Genomic DNA, 18,531 nt, shown 5'->3' on the forward strand with positions numbered 1-18,531 from the left:
CTGGCTAGGAAGACCTTAGGAAGGAAAGTGGAATAAAACAAAATTTTCAAGAAATGAAAGCAAAATCAGAAGTGTCACAAAGGAATAAAGACACTGACAAAAACACAATGAAAGACAAAGGACAGGACTGAGAAAACTAAGCAAAAGGAAATGGCAATGAACAAATTTAAAAGGATTAGAGAGAAAATGATAGATACGGAAGACAGGCAAAAAAAGATCCAATATTGCATAATGGATTCCCTTATGAAGTAGCCCAAAATTATAGAAGAAAAAGAAATTTTAATGCATTGCTCAAGATGATTTTCCAAAAATAAAAACATTTTAGAAACGATTTTATTTATTTATTTTTAGAGAGAAGAGAAGGGAGAGAGAAAGGGAGAGAAACATCGATGTGTGAGAGAAACTTTGATAGATTGCTTTTCGCAAGCCCCCCACTGAGGATGTGGCCCACAACCTAGGCATGTGCCCTGACCAGGAATCAAACCAATGACACTTTGGTTCACAGGGTGGCGCTCAACCCACTGAGACACCCCAGCCAGGGCCCCAAAATAAAAATATTTGAATTTGCAAAATAAAAGGTCATACCATATCCAAGGAAAAGTAAATATGAAATCAACACTGAGAAGATTTTACTTGATTTTAAAGATAAATAGTTCTTTGGGAAGTGAGGCACATAATCAAGTTGCTTATAAGGGAGGGAAAAAATTAGGCATATCTTAGACTTCCCTATAACAACATTTACTGATAGAAGCAATATTTAAGAAAAGTTCTAAAAGAAAATAAGTGTCACCCACACATCTTATACCCAGCCAAACCATGGTTTATATAAAAAGGCACAGTGAGACATTTTTGAACATGCAAGAATTCAAGTATTGTTTGTATGAGCCTTCCTTGAAGTAACTACTAGAAAAGGAACTTAGCCAAACAACTGATGAATAAGAAAACTATAGCAAAAGAGAGGGGCTTTAGAGTGCAAGAGAAGGCAAAGAAAAAAAAAGATACTAATTTCATTATTTGTTCATATTAGTCTGTTGATAAAATAATGCCTACGAAATGAAGATTAGGTGTATAAGTTATAAAGACACCCACTAAAACATAAATATAAGCCAATTTTTCAGAAAAAAATTAAAAATGCATATTACTATAACGGTGCAGAGCATGGGTCCCCTGAAAATAGGGGAACAACCCCCACAATCCTGTCTGCAAAGGGGAGAGCAGATGGTACAGCATTTAAGATATATTGTGTAACAATGGCAAGTTAATAGCTGTGCGTTCCTAAAGGGAAGAGAGCTGCTGCTCAGGGCAAATTGTACACATGATTCTAAGAACATGCAGTGACTTGTGACATGTGAGGGGGAGGACTGGGAGCGGTGTACGGGGTAGGAGATGGTTGCAGCTCCTATGGCATCTGCACTAGAGACAGAAGCAGGTACCCAAGAGGAACTTTTGCACTGACTAAAGACAGCAGCCAAAACAAGGTAAAAGACACTGTAGAACTGGCAAAAATGGTGGACACTAACACACCATAGGAAGGGCCAGTTATGAGGCCACACAGGAAGTTCCCAGCTGAACATTTCATTGAGGGCAGACTGAATCTTAGGGAGAGAGAGCTAGGAGGTCTGCAGTGAGAGAGGAGGTCCACCAGGAGATCTGAAAGTCAGCGAGTATGGTTGGAGGTCAGCCTGGAGAAGACAGTGACAGAGCTGATGGAGCAGTGGGGGACCTGCCCAGCCACCTGAATTTGGGAGAGATACTTGGAGCTGAACGGTGACTGGGAATGCTGAGCTGCAGATTTATGCTGTTTTGAAAGATGGTACCTCTGAGTGCCGTATTCTGAAACTGGCCTGATTTGGCAGAGGCAGGACTGTGTGCTTTTGGGTATTTTTAAAGGGAGCAGGATTTAACAACAGAAATCTGCCATCATTCTAAATCTGTATAACCTTTATATAAACAACCCCTTCCCTTTTTCACCAAACTCTTGCATTGGGAGTCATGCTTCTTGGTGACAGGAAATCAAACCCCACAGCTGTTCCAGAACAGCAATGACATGGTTCTGTAACAGTACCACATTTTCAAAGTTTTAAAAGAATCTGTAAAGAAATAAAAGTTAACTAAATTAGGTTCTGAGGGGTCCCTGTATGGGAGCCAGATGAGGTGGGTAACCCGTCCTGCAAAGTCCCCCTGAGTCAACACAGATGGTGAAAATAAGTAGTTCCAGACACTCTCAGTCTGCCCAGAAAAGGGGGTGGTGATTCCCTCTAGTGGAGAATGCCCTGAGCCCTTCTCTTGGAGTGGCTTTTATTGAGGATAGTTTGCACAGGGGTATACAGCATGCACGCAAAGCTCATCAAACAATGTCAAAAGGCTATGTTTGAAGGAACACAGAGATTTGTCTCAGGACAGGGTCTGGTAGACAGGCTGGTGCCCAGTTGGCCCTGAAACCTGGGAAACTGATCACAGTCTATGCTCAGACTCCAAACATCAGTAGTCATTAACTCAAGGACATTCTTAACAAATTAAGTTTCATAGGATTTACTGCATTCCTTTTCTAGGCCTAATTGCCCCTGGGAACTGCCTGATCCAATTTAGGGCTGTACCTGCCTTAAGCATTGTTTCAAGCCTGAGACAAGCAGGTGGAGCAGAGCAGCCAAGAGATAAGGAGACTTCCTTCAGATAGAATGAGGACTCCGGTCATGAGAACTCTGAGGGTTGAGGGTCTTTTGCCCCTTCTCTGTGTCCCCCAAGTCCTTCCCTGATGGTTCCTATGAGACTGTGCCTGTCTTAGGTTGCCCCTGCCATTGAGGGGTCTTACCCATCATTGACTAACCAGCCATCCTCTGGGGCCAAGCAGGGTGATGTGAGGGGGCTGTGCCTCTGCCAGGGGGACAATTTTTGTCTCCTAGGTGGCCTATTTTTCCAAGGCCTCCTCGCTCAGCTCCAGCCTTGGGGCCCTCTTGCCTGTCGGCAAGGCTACAGTCCCTGAAACCAGGCGGGATGGTTTCCAACAAGATTCCCAACCCAATTCTAACCAGGAGGTAAAGCAGGGCTCCCCACAGACTAACAAACAATTCTAAAACACCAGTAGGGTGTTCAAATCAGTTCTGACACTATCTACCTAGAGACAGCTACAGAGTCCACAGATTAAGAATTCACTCCTACAAGACTGCACCTCTTCCCTCCCCCGCCACACACACTTTCAGATGCCAGCCACAAGTCCAGGCTGTTATCTGTGCTCTGATCAACTGACTATAGGTCAGAAGTTCCAATGACTCCTCCAACTCAGAATGCCAATCGCAAGCCAAGATTGTTACCTGTACTTTTGACCTTTAGGCTGTAACTTGTTTGGGGTTCGATTAATTTGCTAGAACAGCTCACAGAACTCAGAGAAACATGTTATTTACTAGATCACTAGTTTATTTGTAAAAGGACAACACTGAGGAATACCCAAATGGAAAAGATGCAATAGGGTGAGGTATGTGGGAAGGCATGTGGAGCTTCCATGCCCTCTCTGGGCACCCCACTTATCCAGCACCTCCATGTGTTCACCAGTCCAAAAGCTCTCTGAACCATTATTCTGGGTTTTTATGAAGGCTTCATTACATAGGCATGGTTGATTAAATCACTGGCTATTGGCAATTGATTCACCCGCCAGGCACTCTCCCCTGTCCAGAGGTCAGAAGTGAGTAGGTAGAGGAGTGCAAGTAAACATTCCAACCCTGTAATCACATGATTAGTCCTGGCACCCAGTCCTCATCCTAAGGTGCTTTCTAAATGTCACCTCATTAACATAACAAAAGACACCTTTTTCACTCTTGACATGATATTTAGGCACTTTGAAGGGTTTTGTTGACGGAAGACCAAATATATATATATTTTTATAAATTACAGTACTGCAGCATCATATAAAATAATCTCAGAGACTTAAGACCAAATATATGTCAATTTGATAAATACAAGTGTACAAAACTAATCTATTAAAAGAATTCAGATTGAATCATATAGTAAAATTCAACTGGATGCTGTATGCAAGGGACCCAAAACAAAATAATTCAGAAATTTTCACAATTGCAAAACAGGAAGAAATAAAGCAGTGTAATTTTAATGTCAGGCAAGGTTAACTCCAGAACAAACAAGTGTTAAAGGTGACAAAAAATAGTCATTTGTAGTGGCAAAGAATGCAGTTTACAATGAATTTACCAAGTCATGAATATCTATGCACCAGACAACATAGCATCTAGTTTTAAGGTCTCTTCCTTTCCTCTCTTCTATCATGTTTCGTTATTTTCAGTAAGGCAGTACCAACATTGCACATTTTCTTTTTTTAAAGATTTTATTTATTCGAATGAGAAAGAGAGGGAGAGAAACATCAATGTGCAGTTCTCTTGCGTGGCCCCTATTGGGGACCTGGCCCACAACCCAGGCATGTGCTCTGGCTGGGAATCAAACTGGAAACCCTTTGGTTTGCAGGCTGGCACTCAGTTCACTGAGCCACACTAGCCAGTGCTTCAATATTGCACTTTCATCGCTTTTATTTTTCTTTACTCAATTCATCCCTCTCACTATGTCAGCTTCTAAGGATTGGCAAAATAAGGGTGTAGACTTTGTTCTGTTTGATCAATGTTGTTTGCATTTAATTATCTTTATTGTCTCTAGCTTTGGCAGTTAAATCAACAACACTGATTTGTTTTCAGGATGTACAGAGTACCAAACTCTAAGGGAAAAGCCATGACATACATCCTGTCCTGAAAGAGATGACATTCTGTGGAGAAGGACCTCCCTCCCCCAAGAAAACATGCATCAACTCAAATGACTCAAACAAAAAAGTTAAATGGAACTCCACTGCTACTGCAAGAAGAATAATAGGTGCACTCCCCCAAACCAGCTTGCGACAGAGACTAAGAGCATGAGCTCTGGAGTTAGTGTATTGAGATGGACTTCTTTTTACCACCTGATTTTAGACAACTACTTAAGCTCTCAAACCTCTTCTCTGTAAGATAGGGATAAATACAGTTTCTACCTCATTCAATTGTAGTGATGATTAAATGAGATAACACACGTGAAGTGCTTAGCACAATAATAATAATAGTTAATGTTTCTTAAGCATTTACTTTAGTCAACATGGAAGGCTGAATAATGACCCCAAAGGTATCCAGGTGCTAAAACTTGCAACCTATGAATTTTACCAGAGAGACTTTACAGGTGTAATTAAATTAAGGATCTTGAGATGGGGAAATCCTGGATTAATTTGGTAGATCCTAAATGTAATCATTAAGTGTCCTTATAAGCAGAAGGCCAAGAGAAATTTTACTACAGAACAAGGTAATGTGATGACTGAAGCAAGATGCTACATGCTGGCTTTCAAGATGGAAAAGGGTACCACCAAAGAAAGCAGGCCTAGATGCTGAAAAAAAACTAGGAAACATATTCTTCCCTAGATGGTTGGGTGGGAGCATAGCTTTGCAGACATCTTAATTTTAGCCCACTGAAACAGATTTCAGATATATGACCTCCAGAACCATAAAAGAATAAATGTGCATTGTTTATTCTAGCTTTATTGAGATGTAATTGACATGTAACATTGTGTATGTTTAAGGTGTACAATGTGATTAGTTGATACATGTATATATTGTAAGATGTTTAGCACAATAAGGTTAGTTAACACATCCTTCAGCTCACATAATCACCATTTTGTTGTTGTTATGTGAGAACATTAAAGCTCTACTCTTGTAGCAACTTTCAAATATACAATACAGTATTATTAACTATAGATAATGCTGTGCATTAGATCCTCAGAACTTACTTGTTTAATAACTGAAAGTTTGTACCCTTTGACTATCATCTTCCCATTTCTCCCATCCCTCAGCCCCTGGTTGTTTCTAGGACTTCAATGTTTTTAGATTTCACATATAAGTGAGATCATACAGTATTTGTCTTTCTCTGTCTGACTTATTTCACTTAGCATAATGCCCTCAAGGTCCAAATTGTTGCAAATGGCAGGATTTTCTTTTTTCTCATGGCTGAATAGCATACATGTCTTCTATACCCAATTTATTGAGTATTTTTTTTATCATGAAAGAATGTTGAATTTTGTCAAATGCTTTATCTTGTCTATTAATGGGGTGTATCACATTTATTGATTTGCATATGTTGAACCATCCTTGCATCTAGTGATAAAGCCCACTTGATTGTGTTTTCATTAAAAGAAAAAGAATCCACATGGTAGTTTTGTTTCCTTTGTAAATGGATCATGAAAGAGTGGAGCATAAGAGATGCAGAATAATGTTCCTGGCAAAGGGAATATCAGGAGTCAAGTCTTGGAGGTGAATGTTAAAGGTTTTGATGAATGGACAGATTTTGAGAGCATTAGACAGAGTGTTGTGAGAGACGATAGCCAAAGGGAAAGGGCAGTAGGGTAGAGTAGGGTGGTTAGGAAACTAAGCACTCAAAACAGACAGCTATACTGAGTTATCAGGGGCTGAAGCTTTGTTATTCTCACACCCACCAGGTTTCATTTTACTAATACATATCATCTTTAACAGTTTTAAAGATTAATCAACAATCGAATATAATAAGTCCTTGTCTCATCCCAAGCAATATACTGATTAACGATCAAAAGCCTACTTGTTATTATGAAAGACTCAGTCAACCCTTGTCTTCACCATTCAGAAGATGTTTGTGTCTTCAAAGAAGCTGCTTGAATGCAACACAGAAAACAAACCATCTCCCTGTCACATTTGCTCCTGTGTCCAGAGTCACAGAGAAATGCATAAAGGAAAGAACCAAGATTCTTTTCTGTGGCTTGACTTTGCCCCAGCCCAGACCCAAGTGATGACTGAAGTCCCTGGGAGTTTAGATACAGTTCAAGGCTGGTGAACACCACTTGGCCAGGGTTCTGGTTCCGTATAAAGTCTTTCAGTTTCCCTTAAGTATTTTCCAAATTTTCTAGGCACCCTCAATCTGGGGAACAGCCTTTAAAAAAGAGCTGTCTAGGACTTCGGGCCAAGATGGAGGCATAGGTAGATATATTTTGGCTCCTCACACAACCAAAAGAAGGACAACCACAAATTTAAAAACAAAAACTAACCCGAACTGCCAGAAAAACAAACTGTATAGAAGTCCAACAACCAAAGAGTTAAAGAAGAAACATCCATCCAGATCAGTAGGAGGGGTGGGGATGGGCAGCCTGGCAGAGAGACCACACGGCAAAGTAGCACCTGGCAGACTGGCAGGTCCCACATTTGTGTGTGGATAAACCAGGAGGAGCATCTGGGGAGTGAGACTGGACCCAGGATTCCAGTGCAGGAAAAGAAAGCCTCAAAACCTCTGGAAATAAAAACCTGTGGGGGTTGCAGTGGCAGGAGAAACTCTCAGTCTCACAGGAGAGTCTGCTGGAGAGACCCACAGGGCCCTATAATGTACAAAAACCCACCACCTGGGAATCAGTGCTAGAAGGGTCCAGTTTGCTCTTGGGTAGTGGGGGAAGTGACTGAAAGCAGGCGGATAGCCAAGCAAGTGGCATTGTTCCCTCTCAGATCCCTCCCCAACACACTGAGTCATAAGGCAGCGACCTGGGTTGCCCTGCCCTGGTGAGTACCTAAGGTTCCACCCCTTCCAATGGAACAGGCATGCTGAGACAAAGAAATATGGCCCAAATGAAAGAACAAATCAAAGCTCCAAAAATAGACTAAGCAATGAGCAGATAGCCAACCTATTAGATGCAGAGTTCAAAACACTGGTAATCAGGATACTCACAAAATTGGTTGAGTATGGTCGCAAAATGGAGGAAAAAGTGAAGGCTATGCAAAGTGAAATAAAGAAAAATATACAGAGAACCAATAGTAAAAGGAAGGAAACTGAGACTCAAATCAACACTTGGTAGCAGAAGAAAAAGATAAACATTCAACCAGAACAGAATGAAGAAATAAGAATTCTAAAAAATTAGGAGAGGCTTAGGAACCTCCGGGATAACTTTAAACTATCCAACATCCAAATCACAGGGGTGCCAGAAGGAGAAGAGGAAGAGCAAGAAATTGAAAACTTATTTGAAAAAAAATAAAGGAGAACTTTATTTTCAGTACAAGCGTCTGTACTGAATTATAGTGCCTATTTCTTTTTGTCATACAGTTAGTTGTTTGTGTTTCAAACTTCCAAACTAGATTACTAATGCCTTAATGGTTTTTGTCCCACTCCCTGTCATCTTTTTTTGCAGTAGGTTTAGCACTTAATCATTAATAAATGTTTGTTGAATGATTAAATGAATAAATGGAGACAACTCTTAGAGGATCGATGAACATATACTATGGAAACCTTTGTTTCATCTGGCACCTCCAGGACCAAACAACCCATTTTTTGATAAACAGTGAGGCCAATCAGGACACTGTTGGTCCCAGCCTAGAAACTGAGGGAAATATTTGCCTTTATCCTCTCACGCTTGTGAATTCAACAAATAGTTCTGAACAACTCCCATGTTCCAAGTACTGTGCTGGGTGCTGTGGGAGGTGCAAAGATGAGTAAGAAATATCCTTGTCCTCAAGTCCCTACATATCTAACAGGGAGCCTTTGATAGGTATACACTAGTAATTATATTTTTAAAAAATTTTAATTCTCATCTGAGGATATGTTTGTTATTGATTTTAGAGAGGGCGGGAGTTGGGGGGGAGAGAGGGGGAAAGGGAGAGAGAGGCATGAATGTGAGAGAGAAACATCAATCAATTGCCTCCCATGCAAACCTGACAGGGGATCAAACCCACAACCTTTTGGTGTACAGGATGATGCTCCAACCAGCTGAGTCACCTGGCCAGGAAGTGACTACAATTTTGAGTAAATTCAGTGCTATAAATGGAATAAAGAATCCTGTGGGAAGAAGGGCAAGAACTTGGCCCTGGGGCCAAGGAACTTTCCCAGCTCACATCTCCGTGTGCTGCTCTCAGGGCAATAGATTGGAAATAGTCCAGGACCCGTGTGGAGTGTTGCACAGTGTCCCAAAGGCTGTTGCCCATTGAGGCACATCCCAGCACAGGACAAGGAACATCCCAGTGCAACACTCTGCCTCCAGAAGCTGGCTCCTGACAGTGCGAGACCTAAGCCCCAAGCACTCTCGAACCAGGGACCCAAGGCAAGAAAGAGAGGCTTCTGCTCGCATTGTTTTAAAACCCCCTCCTAAGATCCCATGCACTGCAGAAGTGTCCAGTTTTTGGACCAATGTACACTAATGTTGGCCATGTTTGTCTTTGCCCCTGTTCCAACTGTGATGCTGTGCAGGGGGCAGAGTTCCTAGCCATGCACAAGGCGCACAGACGTCTCTGCCTGGGTGGGGCATCTGGCCCCTGCTGCAGCTTGCTGACCTCCACCATACACATGTGTTTTGACCGTTTCAGCCCCACACAGCCTTAGTGCAAGCTCTCTCCTGGCTGGGTCACAAGCAACTTTAATTGTTTACTTTCCCTGGGGATTTGGAAGCATGCCCCAGTTCAGCTTTGATCCTGAGCTGCTTTCCACGCTTTCCAACCCCTCTCAGGAGTCCCTCTGAGTAGTGCAGCTCTGCCTCTCTGCCCCCCTTCTACTAGCTGTGCTGCTGAATTGCTGCTCAGTTGCAGGAGTAATGCATGCTGGCTTATTTACAGTTGCCTCTGCTTACAGTTGTCTTGGGCAATCTCCCTTCTCCGGCAGACCCTCCCTTCGGAGAAGGCAGGCTCTCACTGGCTGCTTTCCAGTCTGCGGCTCCAGTGTTTCTCCCTGCTCTTCTGCGGGGAGGCGCTGGTTCTGGTGTCGCTTCTGGGGTTACTCCTCTGCTCCCCAGTGATTTGGCGTGACCACCCTGTTACACCTTCACCCTTTAGAGCATGCACACAAGAACGCCTGCAGAACACGTTTTTGCATTCAATGACACACACCCAAATCTGAAAAGGAGATTCATTGGCCAGTCATTGAGCATGTGACAACTGTAAGGCCCTGTGTAAAGTGCTTTTACAGGCATTAACTTATTTATTTCTCATAATGTTACTTATGACAGTACATTTCATACTATATTTTTTAAGATGGAGGTTACAAGATCATAAAGCTATAGAAAGTTTTTTTATATCATAAATTTGTTATTTTTATTATAAACTACTCAGACTTCTTATTTTTTTGTGTCAGTTTCAGTAAAATAGATTTCCTAGGAATTTAGATAGTTCATTTAGATTTTCAAACTTATTGGTATGAATTTGGTGAAATTTTCTTATAATTTTATTAATTAATGTCTATAAGATCTGAGATGTATTCCTCTTTCCATTTCTGATACTGGTTATATATGCTTCTTTCTTTTTTTCTTGACAGTTTTGCCAAAAATGTATCAACTTTATTAGTCTTTTCAAAGAAACAATTTCTTGATTTGCTTTTCCTATCTGAGTTTGTTTCCTATTTCATTAATTTCTCCACTTATCTATATTATTTCCTCCATTCTGTTCTCTTTGGGGTTTGGGGGTGATTTTTTGCTAATTTCTTGAGATGGATGCTTAGCTCATTGATATTGATAGCCTTTATTGCTGTCTAAAGCATCTATTTAAGACTACACAGCTTTCCTAAAGCATGGCATTGGCTGCATCCCATAATGTTTGTATTTTATTACCATTTAGTTTAAAATATTTTCTAGCATCCATTGTGATTTATTTTTATACATGGGTTATTTGTAAGTATACATCTTCAATATTCAAATATGAGGATTTTTCTAGTTATTGTTTTTTCCTGATTTCTTGCTTAATTACACTTTGGTCAGAGAACATGCTTTAAATATTTCAATTCTTTAAAATTGTTGAGACTTGCTTTATGGCTCAGTATATGGTTTATAGCAGATTATATTTTCTAAAGTTTTTAGTAGGTTATATTTTCCAAAGTCGCCACAATGTTATCTCCAGTGCCACACGGTCTTTTGCTAAATGATTTTGCCATTTCCTCATCAAGGCAGAGGGATCAGAGGAGTCTACGTTTCCATTCCCTTGAATCTAGGTGGCCCTATAACTAACCAAGAGAAAATAGCTGGCCTGATAGCTTTTGTTTCCAGCTTCTTGGAAGATGGTCACCACATAAAAAATGTGACTGCTCTGAGACCACATGCTGTGGAAGACTTAAGCCATGTGGAAAGACCCTAGTGGGTGAACTGTCTTGAGAAAAAGAGTACAAGGAGCATCAAGGTGCCAGGACATGTGAGTAAAGGTGCTATCTTGGACATCTAGTCTAGTGGAGACTTCAGTCGCACAGGGGAGCTCAAGTGAAAACCGCGCATCTGAGCTATCAACCACAGACTCTTGAGAGATAATAAATTGCTATTTTAAGTTCTATATCTAAGGTTAATTTGTAATGTAGCAATAATTATCCAGAACATTGTTTTTGTTTAAATGTTCTATTAACAACTGTAATTGTTGGGTGGGATGTCCTACATATGTCGATTAAGTCAAGTTCATTGGTTTGCATCAATATACCCAAATCCATATCCTTAATGATTTGTTTTCTATAAATTACTGAGATAGGTATATTGAAAATTTCTCACTATGATTTTATATTTGCCTTTTTCTCCTTTTAGTTCTGTAAACTTTCAATTTACATATTTGAGGCTAAGTTATTGAGTGAGAGCATATTTAGAGTCATATTGTGTATCTTCCTGGGGAATACAACCTTTTATCATTGTCAAGTATTCCTCTTTATCTCTAGTAATGCTTTTGCTTTAAAGTTTACTTTGACCAGCTTTCTTTTGGTTAGTGTAGGCATGCTATAGATTTTCCCATTCTTTTACTTTCAACATTTCAAGATCCTTATATTCCATATTCCATACACATGTATATATGTATAAAATGTATATATATTTCAACATTCTTATATTTAAATGTCTTTTATAAAAAACACATAATTATTTTTAAAATCTAAACTGCCAATAGTGGTATTTTAAGTGAAGTATTTAGTCCACTTACTTTTAAGGAAACTATTGCTATACAGGGTCTGGCACAAATAGCACCCCTTTTTTATTACACAATTTTTTTTTAAATTTAATTTTAATTTATTTTTTCAAATACACTTGTCTCTGCCTACCCCCCACCACTTTCCCTTGCCCCCTCCCTCCTTCCCTCCCTCAGCTCTTCCCCTTTGGTTTTGTCCATGAGTCCTTGCTATATGTTCCTTGATTTTCCCCTTCCCTTCCTTTTCCCCGCCCCCCCTCCCTCCTTCTCTCTTGTCTCTGTTGATTTCTTTTCCTTTCAGTGTTGCTGGTCTTATTTTCCTTGCATCTTTGTATTGTTGGTTAGGTTCCGCTTATAGGTGAGATCATATGGTATTTGTCTTTCGCCCCCTGGCTTATTTCGCTTAGCATAATGCTCTCCAGTTCCATCCATGCTGTCGCGAAGTTTAGTAGTTCTTTTTTTCTTTCTGCTGCGTATTACACAATCTTTTATTACAAAATCATAAGCATGTAATTCTATAACATAACAATATCACACTCAAGCACACTATATGACATTTTATGTGAAATGTTCAAATTGCTGTCCATCTCATGCGAGATATTCATATACCTTACCAACCACACTCAAGCAAGGGTTATTTCTGCCAGACCCTGTATTTAAGGTAAATAATTAACATTCCTACTATATGTCTTTCTCTAAAAAAGGAGATTCTTTTTTCTCAGAAAAAAAAATGAGGGTTATTACATTGATGCTGTTCACTTAAAAAACTACTCCAGCCCTGGCCGATGCGGCTCAGTTGGTTGGGCATTATTTCACAAGGCGAAAGGTCACCAGTTTGATTCCCAGTCAAGGCACATGCCTGGGTTGTGGGTTTGATCCCTGGTCAGGATGCACATGAGAGACAACTGATTGATGTTTCTTTCTCACATAGATGTTTCTCTCCTCTTTTTCCCTCCCTTCCCTTCTAAAAATAAATAAATAAAATCTTTTTTTTAAACTACTCCAAATTCATTGTTTCTGTCAATCAAGCTTTTTTCTTCTTTTTTTACAGCTTTTGTTGAAAGTCTCAACTATGTAAATGTCTTGGATAAATACATTTTTTTTTTACCTTCAGTTATTCTTGTCTCTTCCAATCCTTTCAGGAAAAAAAAGAAATGGACCTACCATGAACTTTGTGTCTTACACGAGATCTAATGCCTCTATACACAATAATCAAAATTTGAGTTTAGAAAGTATTAATTTGATGATCATGTATCATCTATTTTGTGACAGAAATCAGAATATGCTAGTAGTAATAATAATGAAACTATACAGCTTTACCATTAAGCACTTACTAAGTGCTAGGTATTGTCCTAAGTGCCTTACATGTATTACTTCTTTAATCTGTACAATTTACTTATAATTTTGGCATTATGATTCCCATTTACCACAGGTAGGTTAAGTGACTGGTCTGTGATCACACCACTATAGTTGGAATTTAAAACAAGACAGCCTTAGCTATTCCTTTATACCACTACTGAGATGTGCTGCCCTCTCTGGTACAGAGGGTATGAATCCAAGTAGCATTTATGAGAATGTTTGCTTTGGTATAATGCAGAATGCGAAGTAAACAAACAGGTACTCCAGGAAAGGTTGATATATTTCATAAAATCATACGGTATGGTATTCATAAAATATAAATAGCTTCAAGTGGGTTCTCCAGGTATGCAGTAGTAACAGGATGATAGATATATCACTGGACAACTAGACTTTTCATTTGAGTACTTCAGGGAATTGCTCATGTTAAACAGAGATTTATGCTAAATAGTATTTCGGGGAATAATTTGTACTTAGTAAAAATGTACATACTCATAGGTCTGGAAGGTCCCGTAGAGAATAATTATTTCAGACGACTCATTTATAGTATTAACAGTTATTATCTCTCTGAGGTGGCATTCTAAGGGCCTTTTACTTTTTGTTATTCATTTATATGCTGTTTAACTTTTTATAAAAACACATCACACATAATCACAAAAATAAAGTGGTTGTTCCTGCTGAGACAATTTAGTGGAGGAAAGAATTGTCCTTTCAACAAATGGTGCTGTAACAACTGGATATCCACACACAAAAGAATGAATTTGTACTCCTGCATCACACCACATACAAAAATTAACGCAAAATAAATCACACACTTAAATGTAAAAATTAAAACTACAAAGGTCTTAGAAGAAAACAGAATTAAACATTTATGCTCTTGGTTTAAGCAAAGACTTAGATACAAAACCAAAAGCACAGCCAATAAATGAAAAAGAAAAACTGGACTTCTTCAAAGTTAAAAACTTTTGTGCTATAAACAGTGTCATCAAGAAAATGAAAGACAACTCAGAGAATGGGAGAAAATACCAAATTTATAAATCACGTAGATGACTTGTATATGTATCCAGAATATATAAGAACTCTTAAAACTTGATAATAAGATGACAACCCAAATTTAAAATGGGCAAATGACTTGAAGAGATGTTGGTTCGCAAACTCAGGAACTTCCCGGGTGAGATCTGTAACTGGCCCCTATATGTGAAGGGCAAGGAGAGACTGAAGAAAGAGTGAGACCATTCCAGATTGGTAGGTGGCAATCTTAGTAAGCATGGGAACCTACTGTAGAGGAGTCTTGTCTTGGGCAGCCACAGGATGAGCAGATGTTTGCAGCTGCCCACCAGAACCTTAAGTTTATATAGAGGCCTTAACTTGGTTCAGTCCTATATACCATCCAGATGGTCTCAAAAACACATTGCTCTCAAGGCTGTGTCCTTGAAAATGGCTCCCACCATGGGGACCATGGGCAGAATGTACATTCCAAGGATGGGATGGGGTAACAAACCTCAGATTGCCCAGGTTCAGCTCATGGGTCGACCTGTGTCACATCTTCTTAATTACCTCCTCCAACAATAGACATTCCTCCAAAGTAGATATAAAAAATGGCCAATAAGCATGTGAAAAATTTTCAATATAATTATCCATATGGGAAATACAAATTAAAACCTCAATGAGATACCACTTTACATCCCCTAGGATGGCTATATTCAAAAAGGCAGGCAATAACAATGGTTGCTGAGGATGTAGAGAAATTGAAACTCATCCATGACTGATAGATAGCAAAATGATGCAGCTACTTTTTAAAACAGTTTGGCAGTTCCTCAAAATATTAAAACATAGTTACCATGTGATTCAGCAATTCCACTCTTAGATATATATCCAAGACAAATGAAAACATACATCTACACAAAATCTGTACACATAATGTTCACAGCAGCATCAATATTCATAATAGCCAAAAAGTGAAAACAACCCTTGTCCATCAATTGATGAAGAAATAAAATGTGTATATAGATGATATAATATAAAATTGTGCACTCAAAACTTATATAATCTTATTAAAGAATATTACTCCCGTAAATTTTAAAAATTTTTTGAGTGTATACTATTAATACTATTGCACTTGGCAATAAAAAGGAATGAAGTATTAATACATACTATAGCATGGATGAACTCTGAATACATTATGCTAAGCAAAATAAGCCTGTCACAAAGAACATGTTTTGTATGATTCCATTCATATAAAATGTCCAGAATGGGAAAATCTATAGACACAGAAAGAAGATTACTGGTTGCCTAGGGCTGGGGGAGTGGATGTAGGAGAGGAGCATGGGCAATGACTGCTAATATGCAAGGGGTATATATATTTTTTATTTTCTTATTTTTAAATCATGTTTTTAAATTATTTTAAAATTATTTTTATTATTCTATTTTTATTTTAATATTCTATTATTCTATTTTATTTTATTCTATTCTTATTTTTCAATTATTCTATTACAGTTGTCTCGATTTTCCCCCCTTTTCCCTCCTCCACCCACCCCACCCCATCCCCCTCTCCCATAATCAATTGCCACTCAGTTGTCCATGTCCATGGGTCATTCATACATGTTCTTTGTTTAGTCCCTTCTCTTTCTTTCCACCATTGTGCTCCTTCCCCATCCCCTCTGGTCACTTTCAGTCTGCTCCATGTTTCCATGCCTGTGTTTTATTTTGTTTGTTAGTTTATTTTGTTGAATAGATTCCACTTATAGGTGAGATCATATGGTATTTGCCTTTCACCGACTGCCATATTTCACTTAGCATAATATTCTCCAGTTCCATCCATGTTGTCGCAAAAGGTAGGAGTTCTTTCTTTTTTTAAATGCAGATTGATTTTATTTATTTATTTTTTAAATGGCAAAACCCATTATAAAATATTAAAAAATTAAACTCATTATAAAATCTCAGCAATTAAAATATGACACCAGCACAGAAATAAACAAGTAGATCAATAAAATAAAATGAGCATTCTAGAAATAAACATATGTATCTAACAATGTAATATATGATTAAGTTGATATTTCAAATCAATAGGGAAAATAAAGCTTATTCAACAAATAAGGTGCATGGATCACTGTTACTTGAAATAAAACAAAGATAGAGCCCTATTTCACACATAAAACAACAAATATTCAGGTGAGTTAAAAACTAATATGTAAAATCTAAGAAATTTTCAGAAGAAATACAAAATAATATTTTTCTTACCCTGAAGTAACATATTCAAACCCAGAAGCTATAAAGGAAAACACTGACAATGTGACTATATTAAACATTTTAGACTATATAGTAATATACATGAAAAAAAGTTAAATGACAAGTAACAGCATAGGGAAGTATTTGCAACACATCTAAAATAGGGTTAATTTTTTTTTAGGGCAAAAAGTCTACAAACATTTAATCAAAAAATGGATAAAGAATACTAAAAAGTCATTTAAAGCTTTTTAAAAATAATAGAAATAGGCAAGAAATATACAAAAACAGGTTTGGTTTCAACAAATAATAAAGTATTAAAATAACATCATTGTCACAATCAGATTAATAAGTATTAAAAATATTGCTACCATCAAGTATTGGTGACTGTGAAAGGAACTGGGTATTCATAGACTCTTTTTCTTCATCTTCTAAGGCAATCCCTTTAGCACATCTTGCATGCTGGTTTGGTGGAGGTGTATTCTTTTAGCCTTCTTTTGTCTGGGAAACCCCTTATTTTGTCTTCCATTTTAATTGAGAGCCTCTCTGGATAGAGCAGTCTTGGTTGCAGGCCTTTGTTTTTCATTACTTGGAATGTTTCTTGCCATTCCCTTCCGGCTTGCAGTGTTTCTATTGAGAAGTCAGCTGCTAGCTGTATCAGGGCTCCCTGATATGTTACTACCTCTTTCTTCCTTGCTTCCTTTAGGTTCTCTGTCTTTGATATTTGCCATTTTAATGATGATGTGTCTTGGAGTGGGCCTCACTGGGTTCCTCTTGAATGGGACCCTCTCTGCTTCCTGGACTTGTGTGACTTTTTCTCTCCTCCAATTAGGGAAGTTTTCCATCGTGACTTTTTCAAACAGGTTCTCTATCCCTTCCTCCTCTTCTCCTCCTTCTGGTATCCCTATTATACAGATATTATTACATTTCAGGTTGTCCCGCATTTCCCTCAATGCCTCTTTGTTCTTTTTGAGTTTTTTCATTTTCTTGCTCCTTCTGGGAGCTTTTTTCTACCTTGTCCTCCAGCTCACTGATTCAGTCCTCAGCTTCATCTAGCCTACTTTTGATTCTTTCTACTGTGTTCTTCAATTCAGAAATTGTATTCTTCATTTACTCTTGTCTCTTATTGATAGTTTCTATGTCCTTTTTCATTCTGATATAGTTTTCAGTAAGTTCCTTGTGGGTTCCCTGTAGTTTTTGGTAATTCTCTGAGCTCATTGAGCTTCCTTAGAACCTTTGTTTGGAACTCAATATCTGACAGTTTACTTGCCTCTATTTCATTTAGTTCTCTTTCTGGGGATTCCTCCTCTCCTTTTGACTGGGGGGTGTTTCTTTGTCTTCCCATTATTTGTGAGACTCTTCTTTTTTGCTTCTGCTTCTTAAATTGATGTGTCTTGATTTCCTGACTTTATGGTGTGAACTTCTATGGTAGGAGACCACTGTTTGTTCTTTCTGGATCTGCCTCTGATGATGTCAGGTGTTGACCCTGTCTGACCTTAGGCAGTCTTTTCGAGACTTCCAGGAATCTACTGTCTGTGGATGTCTCCTTCAGCTGTTAATCCAGTCACTCTGCACTCAGCAGGCTGGCTTGGACAGCACAGGGCTGGGCAGAGTCCCTCCTGGGGGCAGGGTTATTGGGTCCTCTCATGCTCTTGCTGCTCAGGGGAGTGGTCTACATGAACAAGATGGCTGCTGCTATATGGGGGATGAGTCAGCACCAGGATCCTGCTGGCTATTCCCTCAGTTCTCTCCCCAAAGCCTCCTTCCCCAGTTTCTCCTCAGGCGTCTCTAGTCCACTCTGCCACAAGGGGTATGTTTTTAGGGTAATGAAAATATTCTAAATCAGACAGTAATGATGGTTGCACAGCCCTGTCACTATACCAGAAATCACTGAACAATACCCATTAAATGGGTAAATTGTATGGTATGTGGTTATATCCTAATAGAGCTATTAAGAAGAGAAACTGGCTATTTCATGAAACTGATGCAATATGAATTAAGACACCATTCATTATTACTA

Source organism: Pteronotus mesoamericanus, unplaced genomic scaffold (genome assembly GCF_021234165.1).
Source record: "Pteronotus mesoamericanus isolate MK-2021 breed Mesoamerican mustached bat unplaced genomic scaffold, CSHL_Meso_final contig_164, whole genome shotgun sequence".
Classification (NCBI taxonomy): Eukaryota; Metazoa; Chordata; class Mammalia; order Chiroptera; family Mormoopidae; genus Pteronotus; species Pteronotus mesoamericanus.